The following is a 22,134-nucleotide window of genomic DNA, read 5'->3' as shown; positions in this document are numbered from 1 at the left end:
TGTGCAGTTGTTGATGAGTGATGTGCCAGCAGCAGGGGAGATTCAGGATTGACTATTGCTTGGAAGGAGAATCCCCTTCCATAAAGACTTCAGGTACCAAATCCTTTGGTGGGGTTACCTCCCTTCTTGGTTTTTTAGTACCACTAGGACCAACTTGAGAATCACTGGACCACCCTCTACCACCATCATTACCACCCTCTACTACTATCACTACCACCCTCTACCACCACCACTTTCGTATTTTTCTACAAACTTTTTCTTGAATTTTATCGTGTTTCTCACATCCTTTACCAAAGGGCTGGCTCTAGAAGCTTTCGTGGGGCTCATGGTGGCTTATTTAGCGGTTACAAGCACTTGAAACAGTGGAATAATCCAAAACGTATGGGAGGCACACGTGGAAACCAACCGCAACAGCTTGTAAACAATCGCACACTGACGTCGTTGGTTAAGTTTTCCGTCGATGGTTAAGACATTTTTTCTACGGCAAAAAGCGCCGTTAGACGAAATTGCCGTTACTTAATGCCGCCGTTAGTCGAGGGTCGACTGTATTGGTATGTGTGCAAATTATTTGTATGCAGTGGTAGGTACTCAAAGATCAAATACCTGACAATGTAATCAGTATTTCTCGAATAAATACTCTCTTACGAACCCGAAGTTGGTTATAAGAACTGTTCCAGATCAGCCGTGGGACAGTCCTTGTTCTATACAAGAACGGTATACAATACCCACAAGATGAAAATTAAGACACATGTGCAACATCTGGGTTTCTTTATTGTAGACGTTTCGCCATCCAGTGGCTTTATCAGTACATATTCTTGGCCATAATTTGAAGACAGTACAACTATATACAAAAGATGAGGTAATCAGTCCCTCAGCCTTGGAGTTGGTGTGAAGAGCACCGTAGTCGTGAAGAGTCTTCACGACTACGACTACTGTCATCAAATTATGTCCAAGAATATGTATTGATAAAGCCACTGGATGGCGAAACGTCTACAATAAAGATACCCAGATGTTGCACTGTTGTCAACAAAGATGTATGTGCAACATTTAAAAATGTTGACTTAGCAATAAAAAAAATCTCACACTTTATGTTTAATGCTAATTTCTTAAAATTTATTACCAAAATTATTAAAATAAGATTTTGCTACATTTATGTATCAAGTTTAAAAAGGTCGAGAAAATCGTAGGATCTAGTTCTCGTTGACCCAATGTAAAGTTTCTACCGTGAGCGTTGAAGAACAATATACTGGCCTTTGTAAGACTGTATACATCAAGTGCTGGGAAAGTGTGATGGAGGAAATTAAAGATGAGTGAGGGGGAAAATCAGTGGAGGGAGTGAAGCAGGGAATGAGGGAGTGATGGAGTGCTGATGATTGAGGGACGTGTAATAAGTAAGGAACTGGAGAAGGGAATGGAAGATAGATGGAAAATATAAAGGTACAGAGGAATAAGGGGACAAGACAGAGATAAATTATACGAAGAGGAAGACGAAGAGATGGGATGAGAAAGGCATGGGAGGGAGAAAAGCAAAGGGGGCTAAAAGAAACTAAAGGTGAAAAGAGAGATGGAAAAGTAAATCAGGAATGGATAAAGGAAAAAAAGAGCTGTTAAGGAAAAATAAAAAGGATTGCGAATAACAGGAATACAGAAAGTGAGACGTAGGGTAAGAGAGCCAGGAGACACAAGTGGTCCTGAAGGCTACAATGTATGGTACTCAGCCACTGCTAATGCAAATGGTGCCATAATGGTACCACCATGGCGCTGATTGCGACCCTAAGTAACAATCAGGCCGATATTAGTTTAATTTGTGGGAAATTATTACCAGCTCGCAATATTAAGGTCTCTTGCTAACGGTCACATGCTCTTTCCACTGACGCAAGTCGTGAACAACGTAAATGTACCGTATTTCGTAGAATACTCCAGCTGGTATGTTATACACGGTGTGTACGTGGCCTCTTACAGTGACTTTATATAGTATGATTCCATCACTTATCGTTTCAATGAACTGCTAAGAGGTATATGAATGTGAAATGCTAGGTGCGAGTAGGACTTGTGTTTATATGAATAAGACAATATATGCAGTTAATGGCATTTACTGAGAAGACGTTTCGTTCATCAAAGATTTTTTCAGCTCTTAAATACATGGTGAGCGAAACGTTTTCTCAATAAATGGGATGAACCATATATTACATTCCGATAAGAATATGAATCTTGCCATTGATTTAGGGGACCTGCCCTTCCTGGAGCAGTATATTCTTTACCTTGCAGTGACTTATACTGTTGTGTGCCAGCTCAAAGTAGAGTTTTTTAATTTAGGCTTCGTACAAAAGTTTAAATTTCCACAATAGTCTTGCAACTTCTATAGAAATTAACCACAGATAATCCAATAAAACCAATCAATGCGACTTGTATCTATTGTAGTTCATTTGAAAGCTACCTTTTACTGAAATATCGAGGAGAGCTTCACCATCGTTTTACACCAGAGCAAAGTTGTCATCGTTGTACCAGTGCTAGAAGCCATTAGATGCATCACTTGTATACTAAGATAACCATCTGCCGGAGACTGGAACAGAGCTGGACTTAACCTCAACCACAGTGCCGACGGTACCTCCACTTTAACAGACCTCTCGGAGGACCTGGTGAAAGAGTCGGTCAGGACGCTGTTTCCTTAAGAAAAGAATAACAGTGAAAACATATATATGCATCTTGTATCCATGGTGCTTGAATAATAAATTTATTTTTTTCCGTAGTTTATTAGATGCAAAAAGTCTCACGTATATATAATGACACAGAATGCCAAGCTTACTGCTGTTGTGGTGACCAATTAGCACAGAATTCGAAAAAGAAATTGAAAATATTCCTGTTCACTCAACACCTGGGTCATATTTATGGAATTCCTTATTTATAAAAAAATGTGCAAAGTACCAGTAGCACGAGCCATCAGTATTCTTTGGAGAAAGAGTTTAGATCAAGGTGAAATATCAAAGACCTTACCGAACATATATAAGGGAGGTAGAGCGCTAGCAAAAATTAGAGCAGTAGCGTTAACTTCCCATATAAGTTTTCGATTGAGAGAGAATACGTGGCGGGGAAGGTATGCAGATGAATTATAAAGTTTCTAACACATAGAAAACAAAGAGTAGTAAAAAGCTGAATGCCCCAAGGCACTGTTCTGGCACCTCCGCTGTTTCTTATCCTCATGACAGACAGATAAATACACCCGTCACAGTTTGGAATCATTATTTGCAGATGACACTAAAATAACCATGAAAGTCACTTCTGTAGAAGGGAAAAACTGCAAGAAGATATAAGCAGAACTTTCCAGCGGGCAGTGGAGAAAAATATGACGTTGAATGATTAGTTCCGGCTGCTTGGATACTGAAAGAATGAAGAATTCAAAAAGGACACTATATATAAAACTCAGAGGATCATCAGATAGTACGAAAGTAACACATGAAAGACCTGGGAGTAATTATATCAGTTAGCTTTTCTTCCAAAGAACACAGTTAAATGTCACAACAGCTAGGAGGATAATGAGAACTTTCAAGGAAAATAGTGCCAATGGTGTCTTATTTAGAATATTGTCAATGTCGATAGCCCCGTTCAGGGCAGGAGAGATTTCAGAATTGGAACAGAGATCGCTTACGGCCCACACAGAATCACTAAAACATTTAAATTACTAGCAACGCTTGAAAGAAAAAAATATGTACCCACTGGAGCGGAGGAGAGATACATCGTAATACATTCTGTAATTGGAAAGTACTTGTGGGCCTTATCCCAAATCTGCTCACTGATGTAACAACGTAGTGGAGTGAGTGATATGGGAGGCTACCTGGGGGTTATTCCGGGGATCAACGCCCCCGCGGCACTTTGGGCCCAGACTATTCAACATTTTACCAGAAGATATGAGAAACACTGCTGGGACAAATCTTAGAGGAAACTGGACAAGTATCTTCACCAGGTGACAAATCAACCAGTCTGTGACGGATATGTGGGCCAGCGGGTACGGCAACAACCTGACTGATCAAGCAAGCACTCTTCAAAGGTATAATAAGGTAAACCATTACCATCAAATAATTCACGTAAGAACTCTTTAGCCACATTTAATCATGAGCTCCTATAAAACTAGGCAGAAAAATATAGGAATCACCATTGTTAAAAGCTGAAAGTTTGAGCAGATTAAGAGGCGTATGTTGTGTTGTGTTGGTGGTATCAGGTTTCAGCCTAATCCCCGGCCGCCGCTGTACTAACAAAAGAGGCAACAGATGCGCAACGGGAGGCCTTTCACAAGCGCGTGAAAAGACCCATGAAGGTGTTAAATGGCTCTGTGTAGATATTGTTATGACTTTTTCTCATGACCGGCACTGATGATTTACGTAGAGCATAAATATTTCTCATGTCACAAACCCATATTTATAACACTCATCGACAGACAAAAGATTCCGGTTCAGTGCCAAAGCATCATAGAGGCAGAAGATAATGACTCACGAAATCGTAGTGACACGATTGTAAACAAACCATACCACGGGTGGGGTTAGAACCCTCGATCAGAGTCATAAAACTCCAGACCGATGCGTTAGCCACTGGAACAGCTAGCCACAATAAGATTCACCCAACTAGGTATATTTATACATCATAGGAAGGTTAACATAGGCACCACTGTGACCACAAATGCAAAGGTTTTACAGACGAATCAAATCTAATACTTAATTAAATTTCAGCTACACACCAATGTATTGTTCCAGCCACAACATTGTGACTGTTTTTCTTCCAATGCACCTCATGTTAGAGGCTTTTTTGTGCTTACCAGTATTTTATGATATACAAACTATGTTACCTACACACTGTAGCAAATAAATAACTTATTTGTAACGTTTGGATACGTCTGTTTTGGTGATGTCTGCTTTGGTTTAAAACATTTCGATGGCTTATTGGAGGCCTGGTCTGTGACCGGGACGCGGGGGCGGTGACCCCCCCCCCCCGAAGCGACTCCAGGTTATAGTTTGGACAGAATGAATTGAAGGTTATTGTAGACAGGAAGTGAGATGCAACTGGCTTATCTTGGATTATCGTACCTGGAGGGCATTCCGGGGATCAACGCCCCCCGTGGCTAGGTCCATCACCAGACCTCCAGGTGGATCAGGACCTGACCAACGAGGCTGTTACTACTGGCCGCACTAAGTTAATTCTACAAAATTTACTATATAAAACTACTGTAGAAGATCCACATTATATATAGAGGTCTAAAAAACGCTTTCAAAATTTTTTTTACTGAATAAATCAATCACTTAGTAAAATTTTTTTCAAGTGATAATTTAAATAATATTTTTCGGTAGTTTTCTTTAGCTCTAAATATCTCATTTAAGGTTCGTCTGGTTCCTTGTAAGTCGACTCTGTTTCATTCAGAAACCAGTGCTGTTACAGAGCAGTTAGTGCTGTAACAGAATAATGCTGTAACAGTAGTTAGTGCAACTGAACAGTGTTGTAACAGTAGTTAGTGTTGCAACAGAATAATGCTGTAACACAGCAGTTAGCGCTGTAACAGGGTAGTTATATCTGAAGCAGTAGTTAGCGCTGTAACAGAGTAGTTAGCGCTGAAGCAGTAGTTAGCGCTGTAACAGAGCAGTATTCCTAAGGAATATTCATATCAAAGAATATGTATCGTTTCGTGTTCTCATGTATGAATACATTTTGCTGTCCTCTTCACGGCTTTGGTATAAATCTTGAACTAATTATCAATGAGTCGAGCAGTTCTTGTGTACTTACTGTACAAAGCTTCAGATTTACGTATTACTGTGTATATAAGACCTATATTATTCTGTACATAAGACCTTTATATTATTCCATACAAGTTATATGCGTTACTTCATAAATATGACCGCGTGGTGGCTGGAACTACTTGTTGTGTGGTAGTATGGTGGTGGCTGGAACTACTTGTTGTGTGGTAGTATCGTGGTGGCTGGAACTACTTGGTTGTGTGGTAGTATCGTGGTGGCTGGAACTACTTGGTTGTGTGGTAGTATCGTGGTGGCTGGAACTACTTGTTGTGTGGTAGTATCGTGGTGGCTGGAACTACTTGGTTGTGTGGTAGTATCGTGGTGGCTGGAACTACCCACGCCTGCTTGGTACTCTGGTGACACTACTGACACGGTCGAGTGAACGGTAATGGAGGTTGAAGTGGGTGTTAGTGAGTAGTCCCTTCCCCTCCCCTAATACTCTCTCCCTGCCCATATATTCTTCCCCCACACGTGACTGATGTACACCCTGACCCCTCGATTCTCGCCCCACCCACCCTCTATTGCTCCCTCCTCTACCGCCCTCCCAGTACCACCCTCCCAATACCACCCTCCCAATACCACTGTCTCCACATCTAATTCTGTAGCCGTGTAGCTCACTGGTGAGAGCATTCGACTCGCAGTCGCAAGGTCTCTGGTTCAATTTCCTGGCATGGAAAAACATGCGGCATTATTTTTAATATGCATCCCTGCAGTCCCTGTCTACCTAGAAGTCAAAATAGTTACTTGTGTGTGTGCCAACTGTTGTGGGTAACAAAGAAATTTGTCTTAGTAAACTCTAGCTCTTCAGGAATGTTATATATTGTGTAGGTAAACTTAAGTCTTGCTGGCATGTCATTCTTTGCACGAAAACGCTTTAGTCTTGTGTGTAAGAAACTCCTAAATTCCAGTACCTGCTCACCTTTAACCATGGCCTCTACCACTCAACCAAAGTTCACTACTATATATACACCACCATACACCACCATACACCACCATACACCACCATACACCACCATACACCACCATACACCATCATACACCACCATACACCATCATACACCAACATACACCACCATACACCACCATACACCATCATACACCATACACCATCATACACCACCATACACCACCATACACCATCATACACCACCATACACCACCATACACCATCATACACCACCATACACCACCATACACCACCATACACCACCATACACCATCATACACCACCATACACCATCATACACCACCATAAACCACCATACACCACCATACACCACCATACACCACCATACACCACCATACACCACCATACACCACCATACACCACCATACACCACCATACACCACCATACACCACCATACACCACCATACACCACCATACACCACCATACACCACCATACACCACCATACACCACCATACACCACCATACACCACCATACACCACCATACACCACCATACACCACCATACACCACCATACACCACCATACACCACCATACACCACCATACACCACCATACACCACCATACACCACCATACACCACCATACACCACCATACACCACCATACACCACCATACACCACCATACACCACCATACACCACCATACACCACCATACACCACCATACACCACCATACACCACCATACACCACCATACACCACCATACACCACCATACACCACATACACCATACACCATCATACACCACCATACCACCATACACCACCATACACCATCATACACCACCATACCACCATACACCACCATACACCACCATACACCACCATACACCACCATACACCACCATACACCACCATACACCACCATACACCACCATACACCACCATACACCAGCATACACCACCATACACCACCATACACCACCATACACCACCATACACCACCATACACCACCATACACCACCATACACCACCATACACCACCATACACCACCATAAACCACCATACACCACCATACACCATCATACACCACCATAAACCACCATACACCACCATACACCATCATACACCACCATACACCATCATACACCACCATACACCACCATACACCACCATACACCACCATACACCATCATACACCACCATACACCACCATACACCACCATACACCATCATACACCACCATAAACCACCATACACCACCATACACCACCATACACCATCATACACCATACACCATCATACACCACCATACACCACCATACACCAACATACACCACCATACACCAACATACACCACCATACACCATCATATACCACCATACACCACCATACACCACCATACACTACCATACACCACCATACACCATCATATACCACCATACACCACCATACACCACCATACAGCACCATACACCATCATACACCACCATGCACCACCATACACCATCATACACCACCATACACCAACATACACCACCATACACCACCATACACCACCATACACCATACACCACCATACACCACCATACACCACCACACACCACCATACACCACCATACACCACCATACACCACCATACACCACCATACACCACCATACACCACCATACACCACCATACACCACCATACACCACCATACACCACCATACACCACCATACACCACCATACACCACCATACACCACCATACACCACCATACACCACCACACACCATACACCACCATACACCATCATACACCACCATACACCAACATACACCACCATACACCACCATATACCACCATACACCACCATACACCACCATACACCAACATACACCACCATACACCATCATATACCACCATACACCACCATACACCACCATACACCACCATACACCACCATACACCATCATATACCACCATACACCACCATACACCACCATACACCACCATACACCATCATACACCACCATGCACCACCATACACCATACACCACCATACACCAACATACACCACCATACACCACCATATACCACCATACACCATACACCACCATACACCAACATACACCACCATACACCACCATACACCACCATACACCATCATACACCAACATACACCACCATACACCATCATACACCACCATACACCACCATACACCACCATACACCACCATACACCATCATACACCACCATACACCACCATACACCACCATACACCATCATACACCACCATACACCACCATACACCATCATACACCACCATACACCACCATACACCACCATACACCACCATACACCATCATACACCACCATACACCACCATACACCAACATACACCAACATACACCACCATACACCATCATACACCACCATACACCACCATACACCACCATACACCAACATACACCACCATACACCACCATACACCACCATACACCATCATACACCACCATACACCAACATACACCACCATACACCACCATATACCACCATACACCACCATACACCAACATACACCAACATACACCACCATACACCATCATACACCACCATACACCACCATACACCATCATACACCTACACCACCATACACCACCATACACCATCATACACCTACACCACCATACACCACCATACACTCAACAGTCTCTCCTCTTCCTCGTCTCCCCACCTCCTGTAGGGGGTGAAATAAGATACAAAGATTTAAGTTCCTCTCAAACAGGGGAACAAAAGTGCGATGATGGATACGGGAGGGCTGAGGATGGAAAGAGGAGGATGACGAGGGATGATGGATAAGAGGAATGGGTGAGGAATTAGAGGGATAATGAAGGATAGGAGGCTTTGGTGACTATGCGGACCAGCAGGCCGCTAAAGCTATAGTCTGGTTGAACAATTAAAACCAACCTGGAAAACGTATCATAGGTATAGACTGTTAGTGATGGATTGAGGGATAAAAAGTGGAAGTGAGTGAGGATGTGAGTCAGGATTGAGATCGTGTTCGGTGTGAGAGAGTTGAGGGAGAAATGCGAAATTGGTCTGAATAAGAAATGGTGTGGAATAGGCTCAATGAGGGTTAAAAGAAAGGAAACCGATAGAATGTAGAATGAAAGGAGGGAACGAAAGTTGAGGAATAAGAGACAGGGATGAGGGATGGATGGATACAGGAGGTTGAGTGAGAGAACAGTAGTGATGGGCCGTAGTGATGGGTTAGGAGTGATGGACAGGAGTGAAGGGAAGGAGTGAGGGAAGGAGAAGCGTGGGTAAGAAAGAACGCAGCTAGAAAGAATATATTTACCATCTTGCAATACTTTACACCTGCGTGAAGTGTCCTAGAGTTCTGCACCTGCATTTATCATTTCGCATAAACTGATATATTTACCAGTATTTACAAGGACAGTATTATATCTACGGATTTACAGTAGCGCGATTTACACGTACAAGTTTGTAGTTTTGGGTGTAAGCGTGTAAAAGTCAACGTGTAAGATAAAAACAAAAGAGCAACTTCAGGAAGGTTTCAGGTTTATACCGACACCCAAATATGTATTTTCTTTCCTATACCTTTCCAACTATTTTTTTTTTCAGGCTACTTGGCAGTTTGTCCCTTTCATCTGCAATTCTGTTGACAAATCATTGATAGTATTTATACTTTGTAATCTGAATATGTTTTAAAGATGATTGTTGCAAATTTTGTCGTGGTTTGGTAATTGCAACACTTGCAACGAACATTATATTAGATTTATCAGAGAACATCACTGGATTTCCTCACACAAGAATTTTAAAGACTTTGATTTAAATGACAAGTAAAGGAAGAAGAAACAAAGTGGTGTAAATATAACTCTCACTTTAGTTATAAAGAAAAGATACTCTCGTCGCAGATAAAGAATTTAGAAAATACACTTGGATAATCTTAAACATAAAGGGGATAATAGGGGAAGAAAATAAGCAGTTCCAGGTAGAAACCTCCAGATTTTTCCCTGAGATATGTTTTCTTCCCCGAGACTGTGGGTCCCCATTTAGCCCTGCAAGTGCTATCTTCCCATATAATCATCTGAAATATATTTTTTTTAACGAGATGAGCCGTTAAGCCGACGGAAGGTCTTGACCAAATGACCAGAAATGTTCCTGAGAGGGTCATCGTAAGACTTAAAACTCCAAGTAAGAGAATACCCAGTGTCTCATCAATCATTTAGAAGGTTGGTCAATAAAACAATATAATGTTGGTACCAATAAAAAGACATATAACAAGTATTTCAGCTTATATTTAATTTATCTTTGTATATTTCCACTTACAAATGTACGTGAAAATATACCGGCAACAATGATCCTGTAAATCAGACACATGCGCAACATCTGGGTATCTTTGCAGACATTTCGCCATCCAGTGAATTTATCAATACAGATTTTAGGACATGACTTGAAGACAGTAGAAGTATATACAAAAGATGAGGTAATATTCTACTGTCTTCCAGTTATGTCCTAGAATCTGTATTGATAAAGCCACTGGATGGCGAAACGTCTACAATGAAGACATCCGGATGCTGCACATGTTCAGTTTTCATCTTCTCGGTATTGTATACCATTAATATACAATAACGAGCATCTTTGTAAGCCATATAAATTATATTAATAACTAGACTCCCTGCACTATATGTTACAATGTGGCTAGACATCCACCCATACATCTCCAACTATAAAAAAAAAACTCCTAACTTTTGGAATACAATGGAACACTTTTATGCAGTATGACAAGGTTTCTCTGCAATAAAGTGTTTAATTTCATTCCATTTTGTCCGCATTCTTGTACCATTTCGCACACAAGTTCCTGAAGATAATGTGCCATTAAAGTTCTAATTAGCTATACTATATACAATTTAAAGAGGAGCTATATTATAGCTCTCCAAGCTTATAAAATTTATCTGAAATATTGATTATAAGAACATAAGAATGAAGGAACACTGCAGCAGGCCTACTAGCCCATGCGAGGCAGGTCCAAGTCTCCTACCGGCTTATATTCACAAAGGAAAATAATTTCAGGAATTATCCACACCTATAAGTTCCAATGACCATATATCGTTGCCCATCAAATCTATGTAGAATTTGACGAACGCAGATATGCACAACTCGCAGTCACCTTGAATCGTTAAGGTTTACATTGGCACTCTAAGAGTCACCAAGACTCATAATGACTCCTTAAGACTCACTAAGGCTCACCGAGGAGCCAGGATATCATCTTCCACATCTTACAGTATAACATCAGCTTAATTACCCAATGTAATTAAGCTTAATTGAAGAGCAAGGATGGCCTGCCCTCATGGTGCTCTGTGGACTACCATGATGGTGCCATCACACTGTAGTGGATTTACTTTATGGTGTCATTCGCGATACATTAAGGTGTGTGTTTGCTATCATTGTGTTTCTGAGTAGATTACAATGCTTGTATCAAAAGCAATACACAAATACATTAAAGTTATTAACAACGACGTCCAGTGTCTCACCTTCAAATGTAAAAGAGCTTTCTAAGTTTATCAGATCACTGAGTTTGACTGGTAATTCCAGAAGTCTCTATACCGTGGCTGCAGCAGTGCTAGAGGCTACATTAACTCGCCTCTGTGTAAGTACACACCACAGCATTAAGCAGTGGAAAGCCAGCGGTTGCTTCTGGCGGCGCCCCAGCCGCAGGGCCAACAGCACCACTGAACGGGTTAACATACCAACTGTATCAGGGGAAGAAAAATTAGACCTTAGACGAGCAGTTCAAGCTATCTCCACACCCAGGCCGTGCCAGGTGGGCCTCCCTGACGATTACAATAACAACATAAGTTGGCAGGGCTTTATGCTCCTTAAGGAGGTAGTTCATTATAACTTTGGACTGTCCACTTGCAGTCTGGGGACAATAACAAGCGGGGAAACTCCAACTGAACTTCACTGACTTGACACAGTACGTGATTAACACCTGTCAATTTATATCAACACACTGTCATTCAGGACCTTTGGATTGGGGTGGGGGCGCCTTGATGCTGTTGAAGGAACTATCCTCCTCTTTGGATTAAACAAGATTTACCTCCTATTCTGAATACATGTTAAGCTCTTCCCCGTGTAAATAATATTAAAATAGTCTATGGCACAGCGAACATAATCATCCAAATTCTTAAATGTTACTATAGTGTAGCTAGACTATAAATACGTCTGGTAGTTTGCCCCACAAGTTGATGTAAACCTAACCATACGTAAACCTTGAAAGCTGAACTATCCTACATCTTGCGCCAAGAATTTACTCTCCTTCCTTGTACAATAAAACATGAAGAAATGAGTCATTTCATTGTTCATGTACACATCTCCATACTACTGTAGCTTAATTATCAGAGCGTTGGGCTCAGTTCCTGGATCCATCTTGTATATACGATTTTTTTTTACTAGAAATCGGTAATAATGCTATGTGGGTTAATGCCATGGTACTGCGTGTTGCTGTGGTTTACAATTAAAAGTCTTACTGCAGTTCGTTTCCAGAAGTCCCCGAGTCCAGCAGCGGCACAATCTTCCACGCCTCCAGCATTACCTGTAAGAAGAGAAAATCGTTAATTAAATAGTGATCCTCAGTACTTCAAGTGCTAAACGTAAGCCAATGAGATATTAATATTCCTAGAGGCATCTTTCGCACAATTTTGTTTTAAAAGGCTTTTTTTTTAAGTTCTAGTGTTTATTTCTGGATGGGGTGAAGAAGAGCAGGAATTGATTATTGTAAAACACTTCAGCCTACATTGTGCATATGATTATTCTTACATAGTGTGATATGTTATCCTTATTCTATGTTTCGCTGTATATCCTAACATTGTGATACGTTTGTTATCCCTATATTATGTATGTGTAATATCCTCATTTAAATATCCTGCGAAGTATTTTTAAAAGTAATTGTGCTAGAAACCATGGCATTGTTCTCAAGTGGTGACGTGAAGTGTTAATGGAAGACCATGTTGAATGAGAAGACCAACACTGAACAAAGGCTTTGATCATTTCCTACAGTGTTGGAGAAAAACCTCGGTCGTCTCCTGTGTTAGAGGCAGACTTTGGTCTTCAGTGTTGGAGGAAGATTTTATTACTTTTCTGCTTTGGGAAAGACATTATTACTTTCCTTTATTGGAGAAAGAACTCATTCATCTCCCTCAGTGCTGGAAGACTATTTTTCCTTTCCTACAATCCTTAAAAACACATCTATGAATTTTTATTTCTACAGCCATGATTCTCTTGTCTCGCGTCTTAGGAAATAATTAAAAGTAATCTGCTGCTTCTCTTGTGCTTGGGAAGGACGACACAATTACCTTTGCGTCATTATTTGACTCTCATTACTCAGCGGATAACGAGAAGCAGCTTCTCAGGCAGCTCAGTAATGGTTCACATCAAAGTCATCAAATGAAGAGTTTAAAAAGCTAAGATAAAGACATTCCTAAATGTAGACTATCAAGGAAGAGGAGGAGACGTCTTGATGCTGGTGAAAAACACTTTGATCCAAGGACTTTCAGTTCTTTCTCTTTCATGGATCTGGCCTGATTATCTCCAATATCGTAGGTGATATATGACCCCTGTGGGTTTAACGTTTCACCCATTATAAAGAAACTGAGTGTAGCTTCTTAAAGTTACGTAGCAGGAATACAAAATAATTTTCAAAATACATTTTTGGACACTTCTATATGTTCCCTTGAGTATGGGACAATTTTTTATTAGTACAATTATGTCTTTTAAAAGTTAGATATACATTTCTGACAGTTTTTTTTAATCCATGTTGGTGCCAACTTGAAAAAAATGCCTCGTTTATTGCTATGATATTTATTTTTTGGTACATCGTTCCTTCTTTCCTTTGTAAGATTTATCTTATTTTTTATCTGCTCTGAAAGAGAGCAGCAGCCACTGTCTTTCCCTCTCAAGTACCTGCATCTAGGATAGCACAGGAGGCAACTACCCAGGAAGACAATACAGACTTGTAATACGAGTCTGAGTATGAAGTTTGTGCAATGCTTTATACCCTGGCAGGAATGTTGCTCATTTGTCTCCTGGCAGGAAAATCTTGCAAACTAATTCTGGCATTCGCTCTCTTCAGCTCTCTTCATTTTCCTGAGAATCCTATTAGTTCTTAGTCTTTTAATACTTTCATTCCAATTTCAGAGGCCTGGTCTGAGACCTGGCCGCGGGTTCTAGGATGCCCGGAACTATCACCAGAATAGCAGACTTGAGCACCACTTCAATTAAGAACCTGCACTTCCCCACTGGTATTTCCTCTGGAAGAACCTGCATCACCTGATCACTATCTCTTCCCTCACTCACTTTTAAAAGATGCATCTCTCTACCAACCTCTCTTCCTCACCGTATTTAAGAGGCAGGTACTGGAGGTTGGCCTCAACTTACTCCTGTGTTAAGAAGCACTCGGCATGGCTTCATCAAAGCCTGAAGGCTGGACTGGATCAACTTCTTCGTTAAGGCTCACCCAGCTAAGCCCTGTCATGGCGTCGCTTACTTCCCTCTCCTGCATACACACTAATATCACCATCATTTAAACAAATGACAGTGTTAAGTGTGTTTACTGCACATCTTTATTTTTTTGGTTAGTAAAGAGTCGTTGACCAACAAAAGGGTATAGAAATTATTGTCAACAGGCAATTTGCTTTCGTCATTACTTGACTCAAGCTCTTGTTGAAGTAGAATTTTCTGTAGTTATAGAGGAATTTCACTAACTTCGTTCCTTCAGGAAGCGTTTCTTGATGCTGGTGAAGGGCTCTTGATAAGAGGAAATGCTGCAGCCTTCCACTTCATCTGGTCAAATCTGGTTACCTCTTTATTCCCGAGATGCTGTGTGATCCTTCCTGGCTTACCACTTCCCGAGGTGCTGTGTTATGCCTGCTGGCTTACCACTTCCCGAGGTGCTGTGTTATGCCTGCTGGCTTACCACTTCCCGAGGTGCTGTGTTATTCCTGCTGGCTTACCACTTCCCGAGGTGCTGTGTTATTCCTGCTGGCTTACCACTTCCCGAGGTGCTGTGTTATTTCTGCTGGCTTACCACTTCCCGAGGTGCTGTGTGATCCCTGCTGGCTTACCACTTCCCGAGGTGCTGTGTTATTCCTGCTGGCTTACCACTTCCCGAGGTGCTGTGTTATTCCTGCTGGCTTACCACTTCCCGAGGTGCTGTGTTATTCCTGCTGGCTTACCACTTCCCGAGGTGCTGTGTTATTCCTGCTGGCTTACCACTTCCCGAGGTGCTGTGTTATTCCTGCTGGCTTACCACTTCCCGAGGTGCTGTGTTATTCCTGCTGGCTTACCACTTCCCGAGGTGCTGTGTTATTCCTGCTGGCTTACCACTTCCCGAGGTGCTGTGTTATTCCTGCTGGCTTACCACTTCCCGAGGTGCTGTGTGATCCCTGCTGGCTTACCACTTCCCGAGGTGCTGTGTTATCCCTGCTGGCTTACCACTTCCCGAGGTGCTGTGTTATCCCTGCTGGCTTACCACTTCCCGAGGTGCTGTGTTATCCCTGCTGGCGTACCACTTCCCGAGGTGATGTGTTATCCCTGCTGGCTTACCACTTCCCGAGGTGCTGTCTGATCCATGCTGGCTTACCACTTCCCGAGGTGCTGTGTGATCCCTGCTGGCTTACCACTTCCCGAGGTGCTGTGTTATCCCTGCTGGCTTACCACTTCCCGAGGTGCTGTGTGATCCCTGCTGGCGTACCACTTCCCGAGGTGCTGTGTGATCCCTGCTGGCGTACCACTTCCCCCACGAAGATAATAATCACCAACTCTTCCCTGATAAGCAACTTTTCCCAGTTACTCGCAGATAATTTTGACAGCAAAGATTAGGAATAAGGAAAGACAAAATTACAGCTTCTTTAATTTGGAGAAAAAGATTAGTTGCTCAGGAAAGCTGACTTTAGCGGAATAGTTCAGTTTGTGAGGAAATTAAATTTTTGGTAGTAAATTTATTTTTTTTATATATATGAAAGATTATACCAGATTAATTTAGGAGGAAAGTTTAGTCTGAAGAAACAGTTTAATCCGCAGGATAAAATAAATTATATTGCTATATTGATAGATAAATCAGATTTCAATTTAAAAAAAAAATGATATTGATGTAAGTTCTTCGTCTTTCTTCCCTCGTCACAGCTGTATAGTCCTTGTGGCTTAGCGCTTCTTTTTTGATTATAATAATAATAATAATTACCTCGTCACATTTTTCCATAGCTACTTTTCTCCATCTCTAAATTTATTCCTCGCTACACTTCTCCCTCGCTACACTTCTCCCTCCCCACACTTCCCCCCGCGCAACACTTCTCCCTCCCCACACTTCCCCCCGCGCAACACTTCTCCCTCCCCACACTTCCCCCCGCGCAACACTTCTCCCTCCCCACACTTCCCCCCGCGCAACACTTCTCCCTCCCCGCACTTCCCCCCGCGCAACACTTCTCCCTCCCCACACTTCCCCCAGCGCAACACTTCTCCCTCCCCACACTTCCCCCCGCGCAACACTTCTCCCTCCCCACACTTCCCCCCGCGCAACACTTCTCCCTCCCCACACTTCCCCCCGCGCAACACTTCTCCCTCCCCACACTTCCCCCAGCGCAACACTTCTCCCTCCCCACACTTCCCCCCGCGCAACACATCGCCCTCCCCACACTTCCCCCCGCGCAACACTTCTCCCTCCCCACACTTCCCCCAGCGCAACACTTCTCCCTCCCCACACTTCCCCCAGCGCAACACTTCTCCCTCCCCACACTTCCCCCAGCGCAACACTTCTCCCTCCCCACACTTCCCCCCGCGCAACACTTCTCCCTCCCCACACTTCCCCCCGCGCAACACTTCTCCCTCCCCACACTTCCCCCCGCGCAACACTTCTCCCTCCCCACACTTCCCCCCGCGCAACACTTCTCCCTCCCCACACTTCCCCCGCGCAACACTTCTCCCTCCCCACACTTCCCTCAGCGCAACACTTCTCCCTCCCCACACTTCCCCCCGCGCAACACTTCTCCCTCCCCACACTTCCCCCCGCGCAACACTTCTCCCTCCCCACACTTCCCCCCGCGCAACACTTCTCCCTCCCCACACTTCCCCCCGCGCAACACTTCTCCCTCCCCACACTTCCCCCAGCGCAACACTTCTCCCTCCCCACACTTCCCCCCGCGCAACACTTCTCCCTCCCCACACTTCCCCCCGCGCAACACTTCTCCCTCCCCACACTTCCCCCAGCGCAACACTTCTCCCTCCCCACACTTCCCCCCGCGCAACACTTCTCCCTCCCCACACTTCCCCCCGCGCAACACTTCTCCCTCCCCACACTTCTTCACCACACTTCTCCTTCACCACACTTCTCCCTCACCACACTTCCCCCCTCACGACACTTCTCCCTCGCAACACTTCTCCCTCCCCACACTTCTCCTTCACCACACTTCTCCCTCACCACACTTCCCCCCCTCACGACACTTCTCCCTCACCACACTTCCCCCTTCACAACACCTCTCCCTCGCCACACTTCTCCCTCACCACGCTTCTCCCTCACCACACTTCTCTCTCACCACACTTCTCCCTCGTCACACTTCTCCCTCGCCACACTTCTCCCTCGCTACACTTCTCCCTCGCTACACTTCTCCCTCACCACACTTCTCCCTCACCACAATTCTTCACCACACCCTACATTACTAATCACTTCATTTCTCTCCCACTACGTCCTCACCATGCTAACCATCATCCCGCTGCTGTTAGTGTGTAACATCCCTGTCACCATCCTCACCACACCATCACCACACCCTCTTTCATCACAGCCTCCACTACACCAACCATCACAACATCCTTTACCACACGAATTATCACCACACCCTAATCATACCAACCATCACCATTTCCTCCTTCACACTACACTCTCACCATACCATTACACCCACCTTCATACCATCACCACTCCTTCACTATTCCCTTCACCACTCCCTCCTTCACCACACCAACCATTACCACTCCCTCCTTCACCACATCAACCAACAGCACTCCCTCCTTCATACCATCACTACTCCCTCCCTCACCATAACCATCACCACTCCCTCCTTCATACTATCACCACACCCTCACCATAACCATCACCACACCCTCACCATAACCATCACCACACCCTCACCATAACCATCACCACACCCTCACCATAACCATCACCACACCCTCACCATAACCATCACCACACCCTCACCATAACCATCACCACACCCTCACCATAACCATCACCACACCCTCACCATAACCATCACCACACCCTCACAATAACCATCACCACACCCTCACCATAACCATCACCACACCCTCACCATAACCATCACCACACCCTCACCATAACCATCACCACACCCTCACCATAACCATCACCACACCCTCACCATAACCATCACCACACCCTCACCATAACCATCACCACACCCTCACCATAACCATCACCACACCCTCACCATAACCATCACCACACCCTCACCATAACCATCACCACACCCTCACCATAACCATCACCACACCCTCACCATAACCATCACCACACCCTCACCATAACCATCACCACACTGCTGCTAGTTTGTACCATCACCATCACATATTAACCATCACATCCACTAAACAGTTTTACGTTGCTACTTACGGGTGCCATTAACCTGGTGTGAATAGTTCCATTAGTTATTATCAACTCACTTCGTAAGTGTTGTAAGTGCCATTAACTAGTTTTTTTATAATTTAAATTGCCAGTGAGGATCATAGGCCTCTCTAGGAGACAGTCAACTTTAAATATTTTAAATAGCACTTTAAATAGGACTTTAAATATCATTTAAAAAAATAGCACTTTAAATAGCACATTAAATTTTAAGGTCGCAGGAGTCTCTCGCTTATTATTAATAATGAAATAGATTTCATCACGTGGATGCACTAAATCCGTAAGGGTCATACAAGATTTCGGCACGCGGGAGGTAACCAGGAAGATAGCTTCACTCCTCTGACCAAGAATCCTTGAACAGTATCAAGGTTCCCAGCTGTAAGGGGAAATGTAGATATATTTTCTATGACTTGCAGTGTATATACATTCAGAGAGGTATATATTTCGATGTATATATAATGGTAAATATATGACACGCAATTTTAATGACCCTCGTGTAGTCTGTAGACTTTAAACACCTAAGGAGTGAACCAGTCATCCTGTGACAGGTTTTAATGTTTTTATAGTTTGTCTACTTTCCTCCACCAGTCTACTTTTTCCAGTATCACTTATTACTTTTCTATAAGTAAATAAACCAGAACGTGCTTTTATTGGAGCTACATTTCGCTCAGGGTAGAGCTTCGTGAAGACTTGATAAATCTCTACACGGAGCTAAATGTCGTCCTTAAGAAAAGTATACCTCAGTCTACCAATTTTTGAAACAAATTGGGATATCGGTTTTGGTGAGATATATCTAGAGAATGGTGCTTCTGATCGACTACAACCTTACAACGTACTGTATTTTTATACCAATATCTGTCAATATTATGTCAGCACGTTCATTTGTTTTACTGTTCATATCGCTGCCAACAAGCCAGCGTCGGTGTTCGTAAGAGCTGTTACTGATGTCATTAGATGGGTGTTCTCTCCATTAGTCTGCTACTACTGGAGTAATTAGCGAACTTTTCTTACGAACTCTGCCGTTACCGCCTCACTCCGGGGAGAATATTTGAACAGTATTAACTATGTACAACAGGGAGTGTTTACCACCCACCAACTTGTTATTGCTCCCATCAACTCAGTTGTTATTACCTAAAGGTGCACTTCTGCATTCCCCTCCTCCCCATCAACTAGTTGATATTACCCTTCCTGCCTCCCTTCCCATCAACTGAATGAGATAACACATACCCTTCTTTTGCCCCAATCAACTAGTTGATATTACCCCTCATGCTCCCATCAACTGGATGGTACACCTCTAAATCACCCCTCTCCTTCTTTCCTCCATCAACTAGTAGGTATTGCCCAAAAATTCCCTTTCCCTGCCCCTTCCCCATCAGTTCGTTGAAATTTTGATAAACCGTTCCTTTCCTATCCATTACAATGTTATAATTCAGCATCTACCTTTTCCCCATCAGACGGGTGTAGGGAACTATGAGTCAACAAGACGGGTGTAGGGAACTATGAGTCAACAAGACGGGTGTAGGGAACTATGAGTCAACAAGATGGGTGTAGGGAACTATGAGTCAACAAGACGGTTATGTGGGGTTACAGCCCCCACAACATGTGTGTGTGGGGGGGGACTATTAATAACATTACATAAGAGGGGAAGCCGTCTTCACATCTTCCCTCGTAAAAGAGAGAAAAGCTTGATTAAATTCGGTTTTTAAAGCCGGCGTTGTATAATGTGTGTGGCTTTTTTTCTGCAAGAATATGGAGGAACTTGTAATATCTGAAGAAAGCAGCAGCAGGAAGAGCACGGAAAGTAGGAGTAGCAGTAGGAGCAGCAAGAGGGCAATCAGTTCTAGCAGCAGATGAAATAGTGGTAGAATCAGCCACATATAAACACAGGAACAGCAGAAGTAGCAGAAAAAGCAGCAGCAGTAGTAGTAAGTACGAGAAGCAACAGAAGTGTACGTACTAAGTAGCAGCAGCAACAGAAACGTACGTAGCAAGTAGTAGCAGCAGCAATTAGTAGCAGTAGTACTAGCAGCAGCAATTAGTAGTAGTAGTAGTAGCAGCAGCAGCAGCAGCAATTGGTAACAATAGTAATATCAGCTACTGCTGTACTACTGCAGGATGCAGTAGTAGCAAAAGCAGCAGCAAGAAGCAGCTGCCTCACCGAGAGAGAACAGATGAGTCACAACTGGTCTCCCAACAATGGTGGCTATGACCACCTCTCTCTGTAGTCGTAGAAACACAAGAAAAAAGAAGCTGTGTATGATAACTGCTCGTCTATATTGGGAAGCAAGTCGTTTGAATTCCACTCGATTACTTTTCTCATTTAAAATTACATTTATTTGTTTATTGTAACGCGACAACGATCTTACATGAGCAGAGGAAACGATCGCAGTTCTGGCATTGTTTTGAGCAGATAAGATTTCGTTCAGATTTTTAATCTCGAAGGGTTAGCCAACTAGGATTACCCATGAAAGTCAGTGCGTCATCGAGGACTGTCTTGTCTTATTTCCATTGGGGTTCTCAATCTTGTCCCCGAGGATGCGACCCACACCAGTCGTTTAACACCCAGGTACCTACTTGCTGCTAGGTGAACAGGACAACAGGTGTAAGGTAACGCGTTGAAATGTTTCTACCCCGCCGGGAATCGAACCCGGGCCCTCCGTGTGTGAAGCGAAAGCTTTGCCAGCCAGGCCACCGGGAAGCTTCGTCAAGTCATGAAATGATAAAGTTAAGGAGAAACGTCGTCGC

Source organism: Cherax quadricarinatus, chromosome 42 (assembly GCF_038502225.1).
Source record: "Cherax quadricarinatus isolate ZL_2023a chromosome 42, ASM3850222v1, whole genome shotgun sequence".
In the NCBI taxonomy this organism is placed as follows: Eukaryota; Metazoa; Arthropoda; class Malacostraca; order Decapoda; family Parastacidae; genus Cherax; species Cherax quadricarinatus.
The sequence above is the reverse complement of the archived record's forward strand: the minus strand, read 5'-3'. Positions refer to the sequence as shown.